This window comes from Crocodylus siamensis, chromosome 3 (assembly GCF_052110815.1).
Source record: "Crocodylus siamensis isolate JL-2025a chromosome 3, ASM5211081v1, whole genome shotgun sequence".
Taxonomy (NCBI): domain Eukaryota; kingdom Metazoa; phylum Chordata; order Crocodylia; family Crocodylidae; genus Crocodylus; species Crocodylus siamensis.
The window spans coordinates 145059774-145083929 of NC_143397.1; the positions used below are offsets into that span (position 1 = coordinate 145059774).

The 24156-nt window shown below is 45.0% G+C and overlaps 1 protein-coding gene across 1 annotated transcript in view; it reads right to left on the minus strand.

Moving 5' to 3' along the window:
- The window catches only part of MBOAT1 (membrane bound glycerophospholipid O-acyltransferase 1), a 162062-nt gene that overhangs the window by 14197 nt on the left and 123709 nt on the right, over positions 1-24156 (minus strand). The window contains exons 13-15 of the transcript XR_016441360.1: positions 23279-23432; positions 12137-12385; positions 11997-12042 (exon numbers count right to left, since the gene is read on the minus strand). The gene's annotated coding sequence lies outside the window, so the exon portion shown is untranslated. The remainder of the gene's footprint in view (positions 1-11996; positions 12043-12136; positions 12386-23278; positions 23433-24156) is intronic.

Genomic DNA, 24156 nt, shown 5'->3' on the forward strand with positions numbered 1-24156 from the left:
TCTCTCGTCAGCACAGAGGCAGAAAAGGATCTTGGAGTCATTATAGACTCTAAGATGAACATGGGCCACCAATGTGGGGACGCAGTCAGGAAGGCCAACCGCACCTTGTCATGCATCCACAGATGCATCATGAGCAGGTCCAAGGAGGTGATCCTTCCCCTCTATATGACATTCGTCAGGCCGCAGTTGGAGTACTGCGTCCAGTTCTGGATGCTGCACTTCAGGAGGGATGTGGACAACATGGAGAGGGTCCAGAGGAGGGCCACTCGCATGATCAGGGGGCAGCAGGGCAGGCCCCACGAGGAGAGGCTATGAGACCTGAACCTGTTCAGCCACCACAAGAGAAGGCTGAGGGGGGATCTGGTGGCCGTCTTTAAACTTACCAAGGGCGACCAGCAGGTAATGGGAGAGTCCCTGTTCCCCTGCACACTACAGGGATTAACAAGGAATAACAGCCATAAATTGATGGAAAATAGATTCAGGCTAGATATCAGGGCAGCTAGGATCTGGAACCAACTTCCAAGGGAAGTGGTGCTCGCTCCTACTGTGGGGATCTTTAAAAGGAGGCTAGATAGATTTCCTTGGGAAACTCTTTGAGAAGATCCTCAAGGAGCACATCTGTGATGGGCCGGCTTCAGGGATGATGCTCAAGGGCAACCAGCACGGTTTCATTAGGGGCAGGTCATGTCAGACCAACCTGATTGCCTTTTATGATCAGGTCACAAAGGCAATGGATGCAGGTGTCGCCGTGGATGTAGTCTTTCTAGACTTCAGCAAGGCCTTTGACACTGTGTAGGCATCAATGCCACAGTCGCCTAGTTTTTTAATGAGGGTGGGGTGGGAGACAGTCACATGGATTGCAGATTGGCTCAAGGGTCATACTCAGAGGGTGGTGGTGGACGGGTCATATTCAACCTGGGGGGAAGTGGGCAGTGGAGTCCCTCAGGGCTCGGTCCTTGGGCCTGCGCTGTTCAATTTCTTCATCAGCGATTTGGATGATGGGGTGAAATGCACCCTGTTTAAATTTGCTGATGATACCAAAATTTGGGGTGAGGTGAGCACGCTAGTAGGGAGGGAAAGATTGCAGCAAGATCTGGATAGGTTACAGGAGTGGGCTGACATAAACAGGATGCGTTTCAATACTGACAAGTGCAGGACGCTGCACTTAGGCAGTAGAAACCAGCAGCACGCTTATAGAATGGGAAACTCCCTTCTTGAGAGCATGGAGGCAGAAAGGGATCTTGGAGTCATTATTGACTCCAAGATGAACATGGGCCGACAATGCAAGGTCACGGTTGGCAGGGCTAACCGCACCTTGTCGTGCATCCACAGGTGCATCTCAGGTAGAGCCAAGGAAGTGATCCTCCCCCTCTATGTGATGCTGGTCAGGCCACAGCTGGAGTACTGCATCCAGTTCTATGCACCCCATTTCAGGAGGGATGTAGACAACACTGAAAGGGTCCAGAGGAAGGCCACCCGCATGATCCGGGGACTACAGGGCAGACCCTACAATGAAAGACTGCGGGACCTAAACCTGTTCAGCCTTCACAAGAGAAGGCTGAGGGGGGACCTGGTGACTGTCTATAAACTCACTAGGGGGGATCAGAAGGGTTTAGGGGAGACGCTGTTTCCCCTAGCGCCCCCTGGCATGACAAGGAACAATGGACACAAATTATTAAAGAGTAGGTTTAGATTAGACATCCGCAAGAACTACTTCACAGTTAGGGCAGCTAGGAGCTGGAACCAGCTTCCTAGGGAAGTGGTGCTGGCTCCTACCCTGGGGATCTTTAAGAAGAGGCTTGGTGCCTACCTGGCTGGACTCATTTGAGTCCAGTCTTTTCTCCCACCCGGGCGGGGGGTCGGACTTGAAGATCTACAAGGTCCCTTCCGACCCTACTTCTATGATTCTATATGATTCTATGATAGACACCTTGCTGGGGTCGTTTGACCCCAGTACTCTTTCCTGCCCATGGCAGGGGGTCAGACTTGATGATCTGCTCAGGTCCCTTCCGACCCTACCAACTATGAAACTATGAAACTAGGTTGGTTTCAGATCTGATATCATGATCTTCAAACACCTGTTTCCTCAGGCATCTGACTTGCATATTTGAGGTGATGTTGGACACATTCTGTGTACAGATGGTATGCAAGTACAGATGGCTTCTGAGTACAGGAAATACTCAGTGTTCTCCAGAGTCTCACCATGACCATGAATTACCAGACCTGGGGTCTGCTCATTAAAAGTTTGCTGTTGGTTGGAGGACCTTCGTCTTCTGAATGTTAAGTATCAGTCCCATTTTCTTGTATTCCTCAGTAATGACATTGACAATTGCCTGAAGGTCTGCTTCTAAATGAGCACACACTACAGCATCATCAGCGCATTGAAGTTCAATGTTTTAGGTTGGGGTGGTCTTTGTTTTTTGCTCAGAGACAACTGAAGTTAAACAGCTTACCATCCATTCAATAGTTTAGCTCCACTCCGGCTGGAAGCTTGTTGGTGGTCAGACATAGCATCACAGCAAGAAGAGTGTTGAGAAGAGTGTTGGAGCAATGGCACAGCCTTGCTTAGTTCCCCTTTTAACTTCAAAGGGATCTGTGATAGGTCCATCTGTGATAGGGCCCCGAGAGAGACACGCCTGGGCCAAGGGTTAGCGAGGAGTTAGTTAGGGTACTTCTGGAGAAGCTGGACGTGTTCAAGTCCGCTGGTCCGGACGATCTTCACCCTAGGGTTCTACAGGAACTGGCTGAGGTCATTGCGGGACCCCTGGCACGGCTCTATGAGCACTCGTGGTGCTCTGGCGAGGTGCCGGAGGACTGGAAGAGGGCCAATGTGGTCCCTATCTTCAAAAAGGGAAAAAAAGAGGACCCGGGAAATTACAGGCCAGTTAGTCTGACCTCAATCCCGGGTAAGCTCTTTGAAAAAATTATCCTGGCACACATCCAGGAGGGCCTTGCGGGGGAATGCATGCTCAGGGGCAACCAACATGGGTTTATCAGTGGCAGGTCTTGTCAGACCAACCTGGTGGCCTTTTACGATCAGGTCACCAAATCATTAGACGCAGGGGTTGCTGTGGATGTAGTCTTTTTGGACTTCCGGAAGGCTTTCGACACTGTCTCTCACCCTGTCCTCATCAAAAAGCTGAGAGACTGTGGTGTCGATGCCCACACGGTCAAATGGGTCGCCAACTGGTTGGAGGGCCGCACCCAGAGGGTGGTAGTGGATGGGTTCTTCTCGACCTGGAAGGATGTGGGCAGTGGGGTTCCGCAGGGCTCGGTCCTCGGGCCTGCACTGTTCAACATCTTCATCAGTGACTTGGATGAGGGGGTAGAAAGCACCCTGTTCAAGTTTGCTGATGACACTAAGATGTGGGGGGATGTGGGTGCACTAGAAGGGTGCAATAGGCTACAAGCTGACCTTGACAGGTTGCAACGGTGGGCGGATGAGAATAGGATGGGGTTTAACACTGATAAGTGCAAGGTGTTGCACATGGGGAGGAAGAACCGGCACCACACTTACAGGTTGGGGAACTCTCCTCTTGCCAGCACGGAGACGGAAAAGGATCTTGGAGTCGTCATTGACTCCACGATGAACATGGGCCGGCAGTGTGGGGAGGCAGTCAAGAAGGCCAATCGTACCCTATCATGCATCCACAGATGCATCTCGAGCAGGTCCAGGGAGGTGATCCTCCCCCTCTATGCGGCACTGGTCAGGCCGCAGCTGGAGTACTGCGTCCAGTTCTGGGCGCCACACTTCAAGAGGGACGTGGACAATATGGAAAGAGTTCAGAGGAGGGCCACTCGTATGATCAGGGGTCAGCAGGGCAGGCCTTATGAGGATAGGCTACGGGACCTGAACCTGTTTAGCCTCCACAAGAGAAGGCTAAGGGGGGACCTTGTGGCCTGCTACAAACTGGTCAGGGGGGATCAGCAGGTATTGGGGGAGTCCCTGTTCCCCCGTGCTCTGCCAGGAGTGACCAGGAATAACGGTCACAAACTGGCGGAGGGTAAGTTTAGATTAGATATTAGGAGGCGCTACTTCACAGTCAGGGTGGCTAGGGCCTGGAACCAGCTTCCAGGGGAAGTGGTGCAGGCTCCGAGCCTGGGGATTTTTAAAAGGAAGTTAGATGAGCACCTTGCCGGGGTCATCTGACCCCGGTGCTCTTTCCTGCTAAGGCAGGGGGTCGGACTAGATGATCTACCTAGGTCCCTTCCGACTCTAGCTACTATGAAACTATGAAACTATGAAACATTACTGAAAACTGCCACTCGCGTACTGTCCTGGAGCAGGCAGGGAATCATGCCCGTTAGTTTTGCTTCTTGATGCCCTAAACCCTGAGATTTTGGGAGGAGCACTTCAGCAAGTGGAAGGAGATGGTTCAGGGGAGTTCTCACAATAATTTTTCCTATGGTGGACAGTAAGGCAATCCCTCTGTAATTTCCACAGCTGGACATGTCTCCTTTCTTGAAGATTGTCATGATCATGGCATTTCTGAGGTCTTCTGGGATTCCCTCATCATTCCAGATCTTTGGGATTCCCTCATCATTCCAGATCTTTAAGACAAGGGCATGGAGCTATGATGTGAGTTCCTCTCCCCCCTGCTTGAAGATTTCAGCAAGGACTCCATCCACTCCAGGCGCCTTGTCATTCTTCATCTACTTAATGGCTTTCCTCACCTCATCAAGGGTTGGAGGGATTCCAACACTGTTTCTGACTGGATGTTGGAGGATAGAGTTGAAAACACTCTAGTCAACAACAGAGTCTCAACTGAAAAGGTCTACAGAATACTTCTTCCAATGGACCCTTTTCTTGATCGGGTCTCCTCCACCCACAGGTCTCAAGGGGATTGGTCCCTGAATTCTCTGACCATAGATGACTTTGGTGGCACTGAAAACCTTGTGCATATTGGGGATGTCAGTGAGGTGTTGAATCTCATTTACCTTGTCTTCCCACCATCTGTTCTGCACATTGCAGGTCCTCTTTTGGACTCTGCCTTGGCTTGCTGTAGTAATTGACATTGCTTGACATGTAATAATACATGTATGAAACATCTAATAATAATAAATGAGTGGGTAGAATTTATTTGCCATAAAAAAATTAAATAAATGTAACATATTTTACTGCCAATCTGTGCATAAATTAGTGAAACAATATCCAAATAAAACAATCTTATTGTTGTTACAGTGTTTGTCAGAAGTCTCACTATGCATAAGATCAGTTTAATGCACAACAGACTTTTCTGCTTCCAAAGAACCTTGTTACACATGAATTTGGGGTTTGCAAACCAGGACACAGAACTCCATCAAAATCCACAGAAGTCATGAAACTTAGAAAATGTTTTGGAGAATTTTGCTTCAGTTCAGAGTCTCTGCTAACTCCAGAATTTGTCACTTTTTTTTTTGCACAACTCTGCAGCAAACAAATTATGATCAACATCACCTCAGGGTCACCAGTATCACAGGTGGCTGCCTTAGATCAGCATTGATACTGAGAGACTGTCAAGCAACACAGCCATTAAAATTCCCTCTCCACTCCCAGACCAAATAACAAACTGAGTGGGGTGGAGGAGACCAGAAGACTCCAGCTAATGCTAGTGTTGCCTGGCTACTTTCTTCTCCCCAGCTCACCAAAGGAAGATCATAGCATGATAGCTAGTGAGTTTACTAGCAACAAGACATGATTTATTGAGAGAGCCTAACAATTGCTTCTTTCAAAGATACTGGCATCTTGCCCTCCCTAACAGTGCCACTTACAATCAACTCCAAAAATAGACCAAGCATATCCCTCCTGGCCTTAACCCACCAGGAAGGGCATAGGTCTAACACATATATGCACCCTGAGTCCTCAAAGCTTGATATCAAGTGACAATTGACAGTCAATAGTATTGACAGACCCCTCATTGAAGATAATTAGTCAACAGGAAACATCCAGTATCTGTTACCCATTGTGTAACTCCATGTTACACCCAGGCTTAGAAAATAGCTCATCAAGGTTCCCCCCTCCACCCCACCCTGGAAGGTTTCCCTCCTCCACTCCACTCCGGAATAAATTTGACTGACTTTCACCAATAATTCTTGGCATATTTTAGTCAAACCAACTGGAGATTTTATAACTCAGAAAAATAAAAATGAGGCTATATTTGTTTTTCTACATTTCCACTTCACGGTGTATATGACTCAAATAAGTAATTAAGCAAAGTAGGCTGCTCTATACTGGGGATGATGTCTGGTTAGACTGTATCTTTCAGATTTGGCTCTCATAGCTGAATCTCTCAATGGAATAGAAGTAGTGCCTTAAAAGTAGTGCCTTACCTAATATTTAATTTTATTTGCCCTTGAGAAAAAGTATCACATCTTTATCCAGATATATTTAACAACTGTACAGTTCAACCATTCACTTATACTTCATTATATACTTACAGCTCTAGTGATAAAACTTAGCAGAGAGGTTACCAGTGAACCTGACTAATTAAGCTGATGGAATTCTAACTCCATTCTCTGTGCCACTAGAGTTCATACCAGAACTTGAGGCTGATGAAGCTTACAATTTGCACCATTATAAATGCACACAAACGGACCTTCTAAACCCCACTTTCTGCTAGGATAGTGGTGTCAAACTCACCTTGTGCCCTGGACTAGAGCCAAGCCACCGAGCTCCTTGCAGGCTAGATCCAGCTGCAGGCATGTAGCAGCAGCAGTAGTGGTGACTCCAGCTTCTATCATTGTATCTTGTGCCTGAGTCAGAGTAGCTACTGTTGCAGCATGCCTTATGCCCTGGTGGCAGCTCCAGCTTCAGCATCTTCGAAGCTGTGGTAGTGGCTTCTCCAGCATAGGACAGTAGTGGGCCCAATGAAAGAGGAGGTAGTCATGGCAGCACAGATGTGCAAAGTGGTCAGAAGGTGAGCGGAGTGTACAGCCCTCATTTGCCCTCCAGCTGCCAGTCTCCATGTCCATCGGTCCCAAGAGCTCCAGATTATGTGGCAGGCCACTCCCCTGGCTACACCTCCCAACTTCTGGTGGCCCAGAGGTCCAGTTACAGTGGATCCACAGGCTGGATGTTTGACACCCCTGTGCTAAGGACATAGCTGAATATTTTTAAGATTAAAATTAAACTCCTATATTCTACCGCCTACTTTCTGGAGTCCTACATATTGGATCTTATCTTTTAATCAAACATAATATAAGTTGGTGATCCATAGGGCAAGCGTGTTTTGAGAAAAGGATTAAAAATACAGGTGACTTTTCCCAAAATGAATTGTACTTAAGGCCAATGTACTTAAAGCCAAAAGTAACCAGAAATGCTGTATCTAATCCACCTCAAACAGCTGTACCTTGGTTTGCTAGAAATGACACATGAAAGATCTTAGGTAGAAAAGATTATTTAACAGGAAATTGGACATAAGAGACCTCAAAATGAGGCTTAGAATAGAAAATGGTGTAACCTCAACTGCCACCGCTCCATGATAAACAGCATTAATATGCCCATAAATATTTATTTAATTGGGAGCTAATGTTGTAAGCATTAAGACAAACTGAAATGTAGAGATAGAACACACTAGTAGGTTTGCAATGTGTACTGTCCATGAAGGTCCAGAGCAGAAAAGTTTTGCCTATACTTTGCTGTCCAGTTCAAAATAAGTGAAGCACAGTGAAGTTTGTTTCCTGTTTTCAGAACTCCAAAAACAGAACTCTGTATTTACTACAGAGTTTTGATCAGATTTCTCCAGGTTGTCTTATAAAGCCATTATAATAGTCCAACTAGGCTTTTGTTGGAAAACCATTAATTAAAGTACAGATGTTACGTGCTCCAAGGAAGTATAAGTGAGCAAGAGACTACTGCTCAGACGATGTTTCTGGGAATGCCACCAAAACATGACAAGACACAGAAATTGTCTTGTTACAACAGGGATTTTTGACCAAATGATTTTGAATAAGAACTATCCTAAGAAAAACTCACTGTATTCCTAACCTCCCTATCATTGTATTTTGCATATTCAACCATGAGCAACTAACAGAACAGCTGAATCAGAAAGAAGTATATACTGCACAGGATTATTATTTAAGTCACCCTATGGTTTTCCCTAAAATGCCATAATAGAGATAAGCCATGGTAATTTATCATAATTTCATCTTGCAAGACAAAGGAAATATTTTCCAATATATTCCTTGTCCAGAAAGTGTACTGCTCAGCACTTCCACATTGTACTAGTGTGTACTTACTTTATAGAGAAATGTTCTTTAGCAGCTTTAAAATGGGCCAAAAAGTATATATTAATTACAGAACAATGCCCTGTCATTGATTTTTATGCACAGGTCTTCATTAATTTCAATTAGTTCCACCACAAGATCAGGGACAGGATGTGGACCTAGTAGGTAAAGTGCATGTAAGCAAATTTCTAGTATATAAGCATGACGCCTTGCTAGAATTTTCAAGCAAACTGACAGAATGCAACACCGCGGACCTTTTTGTAGGGGCTTGTTTACCAAAAGATCATTGGAGTTTAGGAACATAGGAAAAAAGGAATTGCCTTAATGCATCAAACTAGTCATCCATCCTCCAGAAGTCCAGCTGGTGTTATGTCCCCAAAAGCAGCCAGTGCCAGGTACTGTGAAGGAAAGCATTGGGAAATTCATAGGAGTCAGCTGTGAATAGCCTGCCCATTAGGAAAATGCCTTCATACCCACACAGGTAGCATGCCTCTGGGTTATGCCATATAAAGCCTACAACCCTCATATGTCTACTGAATATCCTACATCACTGAAAATGTTCCTATGTCTAATTCCTTTTTGAATCCTACCAACCTTTTGCTTCACCATTGTTTTTGGCAATTTGCTTCACAAATATTTAGATGTTATATTAAAAAAATGCACCCTTTTAATCAGTTTTCATTTGTAATATGAAAAAAAAGTATTTCAGAGGTCACTCTTATTCTTCTCCTCTCTAAATTAAAAGTCCTGGTCTTTTCCATCCTTTCCCATACCTTTTCTATCCCTTTCCATATGCCTTCTCACATCTAAAAAATTTTATAGCCATTGTTTCTTGATCTGCCAGCTTCTTCTTAGGCCTGGTGAACTCAACACAATTGTATAGGGTGTATCACAGATTGTAGAAGTATATCATAATATTTGTACAGGTTTTTTTCTATTCAAGTCTTAGAATTATACAAAATTAGGGTTGGAGGGGACCTCAGGAAGTCATCTAGTCCAAACCCCTGCAAGACCATGCCCAACTGTATCATCCCAGCCACAGCTTTGTCTACCCAGGTCTTAAAAATACCGAAGGATGGAGATTCTACAACCTCTCTGGAGATCCTGTTCCAGGCCTTCCTAATGAGTTTCCTACCTCCCCGACGAGCAAGTTTTTCCTAATATCTAGCCTAAACTTCCCTTGCTGCAACTTGAGACCGTTGCTCCTTGTCCTGCCATCTGCCACCACTGAGAACAGTCTGGCTTCATCCTCTTTGCAACCATCCTTCAGGTAGCTGAAGGCTGCTATTAAATCTCCTCCCCCTCTCCCCCATCCCCCCGGTCTCCTCTTCTCCAGTCTAAATAAGCCCAGTTTCCTCAGCCTCTCCTCATAAGTCATGTTCCCCCACCCTTTAAGTACTATACATCCTAACATTTTTTCTGCCTTTTTGGAACACTGCTGCACAGTAACCAGAATTTTTCACTGAGTTGTCCACCATATCTTCATTTTTCCTGCATGGCAACAGTTAATTTAAAGCCCAGCCATACATATGAGGAGTTAGCATTATTCCCACAAATGTACTTCCATTTTTCAAAACTGAAGTTCATCTGATAGCATTCAGCCCATTCATCCCACATTGTTGGTCCCCCTGGGATTCCTCAGAGTCATCACTGGCTTTGGATAGTTTAAGTAATTTTGTGTCATGCAACTTTTGCTTACATCACTCTTCAAATTCTTTTCAGGTATTTGATGAAAATTAAACATCAGTTTGAGGAAAAAATTCTTCAGCATGACAGCCTTTTCACACAAACTCCCTCTCCTCCCATCAATATCATGTAACCCACTGGAGTCTAAGAAGATAACATTAGTCTAATGTAATGAAACACAAACAAAAAATCTCAGGCAAAGCTTGTCTTGGTACAAGCAGGCTAAATGCATGCATTGTCAGTATTAATGTTAAATCCCACAGGTTCAGTAGGTTGATCTTATGCTATTTGCAGAACCAGTGTTTAATCCAGGCACATATGGTTGTACAAAGAAGCTATTGAACTTCTATAGAGACCATTTATTGACCTTGTAATGTTATTCCCCTTCAACTGGTTCAAACTACCTAAAGGCTTCTCTGACCTTCTACTGAGCAGGGAATCATTGGGAAACATGGGTCAAATTCAGGTTCTCAGGCTTCCTCTTTAAGGCATTTAATGGATTGGCATCAGTCTCCCTCAAAGATTGTCTAAAATGCCCAGACTCTGAACACAGTTAGCAGTTCCACTCCTCGGACACGATGTGCATATCTGTGCAAGGAAGAGCTTTCTCAGCATCAGCTCAAGACAGTACACTCTCATTAGAACTAAGAGTGAAAAACCTTACCACCTTCCATTCCTAATGCAAGGCATGCTTCTTTCACCTTGCTTTCGTCATACAAACATAGTGCAACCAGCTGTTATACATATATGTTAACTATTTTTTAGAAATCTCTCTGTTTCACAAAGGAAAGAAAAAAAGGAGAATTTATGCCATATGACAAATGATAGTTACTCACTACACTTCTGCTGAATGCCCTTCTGAAAGCTGCTCATTTACTATGGTGATAAAGGCATTCTAAAAAGAAGGAAAGAAAAAGAACCAGTGCCCCTGCTGCCTTCCAACTGTGCAATTCCTAGGCACAGATAACAACAGGAGTCAGAAATGGTTATACTGGATACCTCCATCCTTTTAAATGGGATAGGGGTATAAAAAGAAAAGGGTGCAAACTGCCATATCCAGGGGCGGATCCTGCTCTCCAGACCCTGCTGGTGGAGGCACTGGGACCTTTTCTAAAGTCCTGAAAGCAGGTGAGAATTGCCCTCCCTTCCCCTCCCACTCCCCCTTCCTTGTTTTCCCTGTTGTCCAGGGAGGTGGGGGAAGCTTCAGAGCTTCTCCTGCCTGTTCCAAAGGGGCTGCATGGGGGTTGGGCTTAGCTGGGAAAGTGATAGTGGTGATGGGCAGAGAGGTTCCCTCTCCCTATGCACACTCTAGGGGGGACCAGGCAGGGTAGAGGAATACATCTCCTGCTTCTCCCATTGCTTCAGCTGCTGTCACTATCTCATGTGACAGCAGGGAAAGCAGCACAGCACCAGGCAGGGGAGGCAGGAAAGGGAACATGCCTGTGAGCATGGAGGAGAAAGGAATGGGATTGTCTCCTGCTTCTGGGACTTTAAAAGTGATCCCAGAGGCTCCTATGGCATGGTCTGCCTGCATTGGTGGAGGGGGGGCAAGGGAAGAGGCTGGGGAGTACCACCCCCCTACAGCATGGTTGCTGGTCCTGCACACACCCCTTGCCAAATCCTGGATCTGCCCCTGGTCATAGCTAAGCAGCAGGAAAAAAGGACTACCAAGAATAGAATATCCTTGCTTTTGTCCTTTTCCCCCTTCTTCTTTCCTATGCAAGGAAAATAATGCTATATTCACTGGTGCCCATGTAATACACAGAGGCAGGTGTGAAGGACAAATCTTAACCCACAATATTTATGACACCTACTGCATTGCCATTCATTGCCTTCATTTATCATGGTTCATTCCAAGTTTTTGCCATGGCTTCTGGACAATCACACGGTTTCCCCATCCCAACGACAGAATGGCCACTCATTGGAAAAACTGTCTGAGAAGTGCCAGGGAGGAGCAGCAAAGGGTTTTTTTGGCCCACCCTTTTATCTCAAACATGCAAGTATCAAAGCAAAGGCAAAGACAAGAACACAAACAGTGCTGGAAGTTCCTTTGGACTTGATGACGCTTTGTCATCAAGTCCCATTACAGCCGACACAAAAAATACCTTTTTCCTTCTCAAACAATATTCCCGAGTCCCATCTGCAGTAGTCCTGCAACAGAAAGATTACAGTGTGAGAGACCACACTCTGATAGTGCAAGATCTTGAAACAGGCCCTAATAAAACTGAGAGGCACAAAAGTTAACCTTCTCTCAGAAGGCAGTCAGAAAGGCCTTCCTTTCACTGTGCACCAGTAGCAGCACAATTCAAAGCCGATGTTCTTTTTTGTGCAGGTGCAGGCATATCCTTATTTTTTACCCCCTCTGTCCTGATAAAAGAACAGAGTCGGCGGTGGTGGCAATGGTGTCGGCGGCAGCAGCCCGAGGGGTGGAATGATGAATACAGAAATGCAGTATCAGCACCGAGATTAGGCTGTCAGCCTCCAGAGCACTTCCCTGCAAGAGAGCAGATAAGAGGGAAAAGGTGAATGAGAACACTTGTCACAGCAGATGGTGGGTTTGATTTGAAGAAGAAAGAGAGGAAAAATAGGAAAGGGGAGGTGAGGGGGGAAAGAATGCTGCCTTAGACCCAGTCCTTGCTGCATCACTGAGTGCCTGAGCCCTTGTCCTTGACCACCTGCATGATGCCTAGTACAATTGCTCCTGATGTGAAGCGTGCATGTCTGTTCTGTATAGGAGGCGTCCTTAGAGAGCAGCAGGAGTCTTTGCAAGTGGGATGTGTTCTGCTGACTAGATTTACCATCAGTAACATTGTTGCTGTTTCCATCCACTGGAGTCAGATGCTGTTTTAAGCTAATGGCAACCCTGCCTCTGACACCTCTGGGCAGCTGCCATACCCCACTGCTGATGCTTCAAAAGTATTGACCTTTCGTGTTCACATCATAAGACAAAGTATAGAGTTTGAGTAATCCTGTCAACATTCTATATTTTATTAACATTATGCTAATTAACTGAAAAGCCACACATTGATTTTTCTTAAAAGGATCCTAGGATCAAATATCCATGAATAGAGCTGGCAAAACCTAATCTACTAATGGATTTAACTTAAGAGAAATAAAAAGCTCAGAGAGAAATATGATTATTTTTGGACTACTTAACTAGCACTTATCTTTAAAATATGTTTATAGAATTTCCATATTCTGCTGAGGCAAAAATACAGCTGTATTTAAATAAAAACATATATAAATATATATGTTTATGTTTATATTTAAATACAGCTGTATTTTTTTAAGTCCTAGATAGATAGATAGATAGATAGATAGATAGATAGATGAATAACTAGTAGCTCCAGCCAATGTTTTTTCTTCACTATATTTTTTTCAAGTTGATATTAGGGAATCTCTAGCTCAAATTCTAGCTATATGAGATGTGAGCACGAGGCTGATGACAAGAGGACAGACAAGGCCCCTCATGTAAGTTAGTACTAGCTGCAGGGTCTTATTGTTATACATTAAGGTCCAAATTTTCTGTTGATATATATGGAGATGTCTTCACTGGTTTTAATAGCATTTTGTCTTTTTACACCAGTAAAGGATTTTGGTCTTTGCTCAAGAGCTGCGTACAGTTGGTGTAGTGCTCCTTCAAACACAGTGATTTTATTTCAAATTATTGTTGCTATTATTTGTATTGAATAGAGCCTGGGAACCCTAGTCATAGGTTACATGCTGCCAAAACCCAAATCAAACAAACAAGCTAAAAGGTAGTCCCTGCCCCAAAGAGCTTATGGTCTCAGGGTGAGGCAAAAGGCAACAGGTGAATACAGGCAAGTAGGAAGCACAAGAAAACAATGGGATCGCATTGGTCAACATCACAGGCAGTGGTCGCAACAAAGCAGCAGCTTTTAGTCAAGGTTTCATTTAAAAAAAGGAGCAGAGGGGCTGGAATCAGGGTTACTTTGTGGTTGGTCTTAGGGATCTCCTATTATGAATAAGGGGTAGCATGCAAGAAAGCTTGCCTGAAAATTTAGCAAGTGAATGACAGAAGCCAGCACCAGGAGCTGACTGGAGGTGGGACTTGACATCTCAGGAATATAGGAAAAATGGCAGGTAGGTTAGGGATAGGTCATGGAAGGCCCTGAAAGTGAAGACAAGTAGCTTATGTTTGATACAATAGTGAAAGGGAAGTCAATGCAGGGGTGACCGAGGTTCAAAGTGACAAACTCCAAGAAACTTAAATTCTGATGATCAAATTATTTCAAATTCTGGGCATTCATTGGCCAAAGTCATGGAATCCCTCTCTCCAATTTCAAGAGGTTGCAGAGCACCAAAGTATCAGACTTCCTGAACAAAGACTGCCAAGTAAATGCATTCAAATTATTTCACTGCAGTCACACTTGGGTCAGATTTGACCTAGCAGGTACAAAGCCACATGAGATACAAATCACAGCTACTAAACTAAAGCTTAATATCAGATGAAGAGTTGTTTGAAGTGCGGTTCTACTAGAAAAGGGACAGTAAAAATGTCCTGGTGGGGTTTTCTATATGCTATTTTCTGTCAGTAACTCCATATTAAATGTCCACAATTTGCTCTTTTTTTTTAACTATCCAGCCTTAAACCTCAGCCTGAGCTCTGAGTGTCAAACTAAATTTTTTTCCACCTCATGTGCAATAAGTAGGTGAAGCTTTGAAACTGGACATTAATTGACAATCTTGAAAATAATGAATGTGCCAGAAGAGGCTTCAGCTCTGCCTCCCAGGGACACATTGGTTCTTGAGTGCTCAAAGGAATAAAAGAAGCTAACCCTCCATTTTAGTCAGTAAACTAAATAAATAGGGCCCCGCATTAAACTGTTAGTGTTAGTGTTAGGTGGAGTTTGGAGAAGGGAGCTGAAATTTTCAAATTGTGAAATATTTTTTAATATGTTACCTTATATCAACATGCAGGCCCCCTTTAAAATTTAAATCTGCTTACAATTTGAATGTCTTTCCATTTCCATGGATTTTTTTTTTTTTACTGCTGAAAAAATTTAGGCTGTCATTTGTTTTACATTCTGTTTTACACTTATGGTCAAGTATGGTGAACTCTTACATGCATGTCCAGCACTGCCAGTGCCTCCTACTCATTCACAAAACAAGCCTACCTACTGTATGACTGCAGGGTCATACATTACTACTTTGTGATTCAAAATTACAGTAGCAGAGTGATGAATCTGAGTGCCTCACCAATCTGCTGGAGTTTCCTGAGGGTGTTAACAAGCACGTGGACAAAGGGAATCCAACTGGCATAATATATTTGGATTTTCAAAAAGCTTTCTACAAGGTCCCTCACCAAAAGCTTTCAGAAAAACTGAGTTACTATGGCATTAGAAGGAAATCTGTTTTGTGGGTCAAGAGCTGGATAAAAGACAGGAAGCCAAAAGTAGGGCTAAATAGCCACTATTCAGAGTGGATGGAAGTCAGAAGTGGGGTCCCACAGGGATTTGTGCTGGGCCCAGCTTTGTTCAACATTTTCATCAATGACCTGGAAATGGGGACCACAATGAAATCTCCAAGCTTGCGGACGATAGTAAATTATTTCAGGTAGTCAAATCCCAAGCTGATGGACCCAAGCCATAGAAAGATCTTACCAAGCTGAGTGGGCAAAAACTTGCAGATGAATCTCAGTGTCAACAAGTGCAAAGTACTGCACGTGGAGAAGAAAAACCTCAAGTATGCACACATAGTGGTGGATTCTGAACTAGGAGAGCTTGGAGTCATTGTAGATAGTTCTCTAATATCATCTGAATGTGCATCTGTAACCACGAAAGAAGCCTGATACATATCTTCCACACATCCCACCATCTCTGGGCTGAAGGAAAGGTCCACTGCTGCTTGCACCCAGCCAAGCAGGACTGTTGGAAGAATGCCATGAAGCCCACATCTTCCATCAGGCTATTGTTGATGTGCCAATAGGCCAGCCCCAGGTGCTTTGGCTGTGGAGTGACCCAAGTGTAGGCTAGGTGGTGATTGCTAAAGGGGGCTGGCCTAATGCTGGAGGTGTGGACTTCGGTGGTGTTTAGCAAGATGTATATCCTATCCAGCTGGGAGTGGTGTGCCTGATGTTCTTCTACCCTGATAAAGGTGAAGGTGATGGTGTCATAAGGGTGGTGGGCACACCAAACATCCATCTGGGGGTAGTTAGAGATGAGCCTTTTAGGATATTTATGGTGGCCTGGCTCCACTCCTTGCCAGTTCAGTCCTGAACCTCTAGGGTTACATTACAAGTGCCTAGTCCTTGGCAGGGATTTTAAGGTCTGAGAGTGTCAAGGTAGTTAGCCACCTGCTGACAGAATCATGTCATCTCCAAGTCCTGAACAGGGGCATAGATGTTGACCAGATTCAGGATAACCCCTGTATTTGGACCCAGAGATGGAGGTCAGCAGCTGGCCCCACCTGATTCCGAAGAGGGGGAGGGGTCAATGTGTTCCCCTCTGCCTCAGTGGTGGGAATAAGCCCAGGAGACAGGGAGGTCTGTGCACGGTTCCCTTCATGTTTTGTTTAGCTGTTGGGGGACTCTGCTTCCATGTCCTCTTCTGTAGGGCCAAAGAGAGGGTTCAGTTCTGTGGGAAGGGTGGCTTTGTGGGTTCCAGAGGAGATGACTGAGACACCTTGATGGTAACAGTGTCCACCCCAGAGCCCTAAGAAAAGAGACCTTCCCCACTGGGGCTCAACAGTGTGAGTCCCAAGGCTCCCAACTTCCCCCAGGTGGTCAGAAGGGGAGGGCTTCACCCCCAAATCACCCCAAAGGTATCTGAGACCTATGCCTCAACACCTATGATTTCATGGATTTCATGGACATGTGGGCTGGAAGGGACCCCAGAGGATCAACAATTTCAGCCCCCTGTCCCAGGATCCCAGCAAGATAAGCATCCAAATCTGTCTTGAAGGCGTTCAAAGTGGGTGCTTGAACCACCTCCGGCAGCAGTCTATTCCGAACCTTGGGGGCTCGGACAGGGAAAAAGTTCTTGGACGATGATGAGGGACTGATTGCAGCCAATGGAGTTGGGGAGGTTCCTCCATTGGCTCCTCTGCCTCAGGACAGCCTGGCCACCCTGGCCCCTCCTGCATGGTACTGTCAACCCTTTTTGATTTTCCCTGGGGATGGGGTATCCAGTGCACCTTAGGAGGTAATGGGGATCACCTTAAGGTGATCTTGGTGGAGGTGCCCCAGTGCCCAGCACCAGAAGTACCTTATCTTCCATGCTATATATTGGATTTTTATCCCTGGATGCAGACCATGAAGGCCTTCTCCACCTATGCCCTGACCCCTGCCACCAGCTGGCTGGTGACCTAATAGCAGAAGGACTGTACATGGTGGAGGCTGAGGTCCCAGCACCCATATGGAAGGTGGTGACCAGAAAGATGACTTTCCCCGGGTCTAGCAAGTGGGACTGAGTTGGAAAGAAAGGGAAGGACCAAGCTGAGGACTGACCTGGTCCATAGCTCCTTCAGGGACTCTAGGGGTATATGGATGCCCCCCACCAAGTTTCCTTTCTCCACCAGCTCCTGGGTGACAGCCTTCATAGAGGAGAAGAAAACCCCTTTGCAATACATTTTGGAGGCAGCCATGATCTTTGGGTTCCTACTGCCCATGCCAGCACATGCATGTAGATCCCAAAGTGGGGTGCATTGTTGTGCAGGCAACAGCACACCCTGTGCTCTCTGTTGATGTTGGGAAAGGAGCCCTGGTTGCCTGAGGTGGTGTGGCCAGAAATGGTGGAGGGTTCAGGCTTGGGGGCTGAAGGTTTCCCTGCAGCTGCCTGGGTATAACTCCAGCTGCTCTGTTGGGCGGCTAGACTTTCAAAGCTAGGGGAAGGCTAAGTAGGTAAACTACCAGTTGCAGGGGAAACACCTCAACCACAGGTCCTTTCCTCTTCCCCCCCCTCTGTGGAGGAAGTTTAACCTTTTCCCCTGCCCTTTTTAGGGGGTCCTTTAGTCCTTTTAGGGGGAAACTGACCAGCAGGGGTGCCCTATCCCTATTACTCTCACCTGTCTTGTTTGCTACCCCCTTGTTAGAAGCTGCTGGAGTAACACCCACCTAAGAGGGGCTCTTACCCTGTCATGGGGGAGCCCTGGGCTGACCCTCTGTTTGGGGGTGGGCTGGCTTGCTGAGGAAGCTTGCGGGGTACCTCCTTGGGCTGCATTTGAGAGGAACTGGTGTGTTGAACGAAAGAGCAAGAGGAAAGGGAAGGAGAATGGAGCTGAGGAATGAACACAGAGGTAGAAATGGATACACACAGGAGGGAGGCGTGCAGCTGGCTTACTCAGCCCAAACACTAACATTGGTGGGAGGGCAGGGGAGTTGAACACAGGACTCAACACAGGAGGGAAAGACAGAGAAGTGCTGCTGAAGTGACTGGCATTGGAGTTGATGGTGCTAAGGTCCCCAAAGGCTGGAAGCAGCAGGAAGTGAGAAGAGGCCTCCCCTCCCTAGAGGAGAGGATGGTAGCATGGTTTTGCACCCATGGTACAGAAGCCAGCAGCAGCTCCCAGGCCCAACTGGCCAGCAGTATCTACATGGGAAGCCATGGCACCCCCTGATGCAGAGAGAATTCTTAGCTAGATGCGTCATTGGTCTGACCCAGCATGGCACTTCATGTTCTTAATCAATGTGCATTGTGATATGATAATTGATTTGCTGTTGCAATTTAATTAACAGAATGTTGATACATTAATAAATGAGGGTGACAGAAATGAGGCTGCTGAAGTGGATCTGTAGAGTCAGCAGGAAACGTCAAGTTGAAAACAAAGAGATGCAACAAAACATAAAGATGACATCAACAGAGGAAAAGCTGAGGAAGAGGAAACTGAGATGGTTTGGGCAGGTAGCTGAAAGGCATGCAAGATGCAGACAAAAATGATATTTGTCACATGATCAGCCCCTTGAAAACACTCTAAAGCTGAGCCCTAACCGAAAAACATGGCTGCAGAGTGCTCTGATCATGTGACAAATTAACCCTCATTGTATGAGAGTTCAAATGAAGATGCTTCCAAAGCAGAGCACCTTCATTATTTTCTGCCTGCTGTCTCTGGATGGGAGGGAGAAAAAGCAGGGAAGAAAAGTCCATTCTGGGGTTTTCTCAGCCTCACTAAAGTGGGGGAGTAGAAGAATTAGAACCTCTCTCTTACCTGGGGGTTGGGCTCCAATCTACTCACCCCCCTAGTCCAGCAGGGCTGAGAAAACCCCAAAACAGATCTTCCTCCCTTGCCTTCTCCCTCATTCCCATCCAGAAACAGGTGCAGAGCTGTAATGGTGGGGGGGGGGGTTGAGCTAGGGGGACAGACTGCACAGACACAACCTCTCTCCCTGGATCAGTTCCAAATTGGAGCAGATCCTCCACTCTCTTGATCGAACAGCTAACTTCTGTTGAGTCAGGAGAATTGATCTAACTCATGGCGCTTTCTATGATTGCCACACATTAGTCCCGGGAGCTGAACTTCTGTTTGTGCAAAGAAAAGCTGAAGAAGAAGTTCAGACCATGAGTGCTGGGAACAGGAGAAAGAAGGGAAGACCCAAGAAGATGTATTAAGGGTTTTTTAGACCTGAGGGCATGCCATAGTTCTGAAGAAATGGCTACAACAAAGTTTTTGGAAAATGAGGACTTGAAAAGCAAAATCTACCTTGCAATATATTTCTGATTAAAGCAATCTATATGGCTCATCTTCCTTATATTACGATCAGCTACACTCTCTCTATATATACACTGGCTCTTCTATCTTTGCCTTTCAGATCCCAGCCAGAAAAGGTCCAGTCCAAATTTCCAGTCCCCAAGCCACAGCTTTCCTCTGACATCCCTGGCAGACCATAAGCAACAGATAATGTTGCTTTATGGAACCTGTCATGCCACGTGACTTGCTTTATATTCACAAGGCAAACTATACAGAAGGAAAAAAAGTGCCTTTGTAACTTGCTCTGACAGCACCAGCCAGCAAGGGGAGCTGGAGGATTTCTGGCACAGACTGTGCTACTAATGAGAAGTGAGTTTCCCCTGGGTAAAAGAGGTGCTCCCCTGACCTCTACCATGACCTCTTGGGTAGAGCATGGGGGAGCCATACATAGAACAGAGTAGGAGCAGGAGCAGCAGGGATCAAAGTCTCCCAGAACAGCTTACGAGGTGCTTTAGTGTATGGGCATTTATACACATTTTTTTTTGTCCCATGATGCACCAGAGATCCACCACTTTGGAGCAGACTCGATTAGACAAGTCTGCGTCGCGTGCAAGCTAATGTGAACGGCGCTGGGCTGCATGCAGTTGTATAAGTGGCAAAATACACGTTGGTGCACAGAAAATGGTGGCGGTGCACTTCTGAACTAAATTTAGTACCTTCTGTGTGTTTTAGTTTAAAAGTGTGCCACCTCCACTTTCTCAATGCTGACGCACATCTTGCCACTTATACAACTGCAAGCATCGCAGCTCCAGGCGCTTTTCAAAGCACCCAGTGCTTGGATGTATAAAAATGCCCTATGTGTTTTGCCTTTCTCCCCATCTTGCCTTATTCTACATTTTTCAAGCAACATCTTTGTGGCTGGCTGGCTATTTTTACAGCTAGTTGCCCATTTGAATTGTGCAATGATCATCTTGTACTTGTAAAATGTCTAAATGTATTGTGCAATTAACCAGTGAACTGCACAATAAATGTAACATGTTTCAGGGACTTCAGATCCAGACATTTCCTGCCGCCTCACAAAGTCTCTACCCACACTCCTCCTGGCTCCTACTACTATATGTTAGGTTTCAAGCATGCTGGTTGATGATCTCCTTGAAAAGGTGGAAGAATGAGGACAGACTTTCAAAAGCTAGGCACATACATATGAGCATGTACTGTTGCACATTCCAGCTTTTACTTATAAAGATCTAATGTACGCATGTATATTTGCACTTATATATGGATTATTAGAGAGCTGTTTCATCACTCCTTCTACCCACAGCACATACAATGTTAACAGGGAAGAGAGGAAATTCATTGAGTACAATATGATCAAATGCTAATAACCTCTTATTCCATCAGGCTCAGACTTGGCAATTGTTTGGCCCTTCCCAGTCTCTACCTGAAAGTAAGACTTGGTTGACAAGCAGCTGAGGCTCAGTCTAGGAAAGACAGAGATGACAATGGTAAAATGGAAGAAGCAAAAAATAGGAGATAACAGAGGTGGAATTGACCTCGGTGAATAAACCCCTTGTCACAGATTCACCCAAAACCAAGTTGCCTCTGGGGTTCATCATAGGGTATGCATGGATATTCTCCCAAATTACATTTACTTTTGTGGTGTTTAATCTCTGTATATAGCTGGTGTGAACTTGGATTCAGTTTTGCCATTTTCATATCTGTATGTGTTACAGTGCTTGATATAAATGATGTACTTTTGTAATTTTGTGATGCAATTGGAAGAAAATCAAGTGAGGTATTTAGCACACACCACAAGGCATTGTCTGCCTGTAACGGGGAAATCAACATCTCTATAGAAAAGGCATCTGAGAGGAATGGCCAGGAATCCCAGGTATCTCAGGGAGACCAGAAATTTCTGAAGGATTCTGGTGACATTAAAATAATGTTGATGGGGGAGGAGGGGCTTGGAGGCTTTTTAGAGTCTAGCTATAATAGAATCATGATCTTCTGGATTTTTCCCACACTGGAGAAGGATCTGAGGCCCCTGCATCCAGGACTGGTGGAATCAGCAGAAAGGTTGATCTCTCAAAATATTACCAGGACTCACAGGAATGCTAGGGCATAGCCATATGAGAGGGTAAGGAATATGACATGTTTTATCAGTTGTGCTTATATCATTCTTTTTTTCCTATATAGCCTTTTCCACAGAAAGGGGAACCTAATGTTTCTTTCACAATGCAGAGTCTAGAGCTGGCAGAAATCCCCTTGCTGCAGCTGTGGGGTCCAGTATAAGGGTCTGCAGCTGAGGGTTTTGTGGGTAAGCAGTAATCCAGAGCAGCCTTGGTCTGTTCCTTTGGACAAGCAGTGGTACAGCAAAAAGAAACCTAGGGCTCTGGGGGGCCTCCCACAGATGGGTTTGTGCCACCCTTGTTCAGTATTGCCAAGATGTATAAAGGTTTTATCAGTTTTCCAGCTGCTTTTGAAGTCCAGGGAGTAATAGTAGTTGGGAGTATTCTTTTCACGTCATTTTTTTTGGTAAAGAGATTTCAACCTCTTCTTCTCATGGATAGTATCACCATTTTCTACACTTGTACTACTATCTCCAGACTGGATTACTGCCATATGGTCTGCTTCAGATTGGGCGCGTCTACATGGTACCCTACAGTGATGTAGTGATGCAATTGCCAGGCATGTCGCCATAGTGGCACACTCCCTGGGTATACCGTGCCTCTACAGCAACGTGTAGGCAAAATTTACCTGTGCACCATGCACACGGTACACTAACTACCCCTACTGCGCCATGCTTTAGTACTTCCAAAAGGAAATACTGAAGCACGGCACTGCAGGAACATCGCCATATGGCAACATGACAATGCACTCATTATGTCTGAGGATCACTCAAAAATGTCAGCGAACTGCAGAATGGAGCTGACTGCTTATCTAACACTATTTCATATATGTACCATGGTCCAGAGATGTCCACAGGCTGAGCAGATTTGTAGTTCAGATTTATAAATCTTCTTATAATTTGGTCAATATCTGTTATCAGGTCAAACATCTGAGTTGACTGTCCACCATGCAGTACCTCTGGAACTGGCCCTTTCTAGCAGAAGGCCCTCATATCTTGGACACACTTTCTTCTCTGGTGAACCTTCAAGGTTCATTGCTAAGCTTGTCTCTTTAGTCAAGCTTCAGCTTATGATGCTAAAATGGATTACGTGAGAAAGTATTCATGGGGTACTTTCATTGCTGCTGTCATTGTGGCAGGATAATTTCATAGGTGGTAAGTGTTTTTTAAACCTCCAGCTTGTACAATCAAAGATTATAATAGATTGACAATATAAATTAAACCAAAAAATAAACAAAGTAACTTGAGGCCACTCTTGCTTACTCAAGAGCCTGGTAATGAATGAATCAAAATAATAATTGCTACATTTGAAAGAATTGAATGCGGAGGATGGGACTAGAGGGAGTGAGCTAGGTTAATCAGTCTGTGCTCTAGCTACAGGATGTGACAATCTCAAATCTGTCTGTATGAGAAGGAATCCCTGTGCCCTGACATGCCTTTCAAGTTTATATTGACAGTGCACTGTAGTGTATGACAGCCACTAGTCTAAAGAGGAAAGAACAGAGATACTGACCAAGACACATGTTGTCAAGAGAATAAAAAATATAATGGGATACAATGCAAAGCACAACCACATTAGATTCTAGAGAACCCTTTGTCACAGAATTATCTTACCTTTCTTTTTCTTCACATCTTGGTTTCCCCCCTCCCTTTGTGTGGCTGTCTCTGCTCATTTTCTCAGGTTCTTTTCAGCTGGGTTACTACATTGCAGATTTGAACTCAGCCGTCAAACTGAATAATGCTTGAGGAGGAGAAGAAATGAAAACACCTAGAAAGAAGAGAGGCAGATTGCTGGGGGGAGAGTGGGAATCAAAAATCCTAGGCACTATAGAATAAGGTGAATTATTGTTCAGAGACTAATATGCCTATTAAATAGACACTGGGCACTTAAGCACACTTACGCTTGGGTCAGTAGTTAAGAAATACACCCAATCCTTTTGTGGGCAATTCTATCCTTCAAGCTATAGATCTGTGTATATTTCCTCTTAGTAATATGTCCACACTCTGATCTGCTCACAGGTACTTTATACAGAAGTTAGGCACACACATGTAACAAGTTACAGATGGTCAAGCTTACACAAGTATGCAGAATGAAGCAATGAGGCAGGGCTGTTGATAAAACACCCTGCCAAGCTCAGAGAGAAAATACAAGAGTCTTGCTGGAAACTAGAAGTGAGGAAGACTCCTGAGAAGAACTCCATGTGAAGGAAAGTGATAGCAGCCTACACTGGGAGGACTTCTATTTATTCTGTAGTTAGGTAAACATGTTGTGGATTTAGCTTATTGGATAAGCAATGTACCTATTTTCTTGAACACAACACCACCACCCCAACCAAATATAATGCAAGTTTTTTATTGAAATGCAGAAGGAAGTAAAAACAAATTTTCAGAGTTATGGCTTTACAGAACAGGGACAAAGCCTAACCTTCAGCTAACTCAACCTCCCTTCCTTGCGTAACTAAAGCTGAATCCTTAGCTTTTCCTGAAGACTG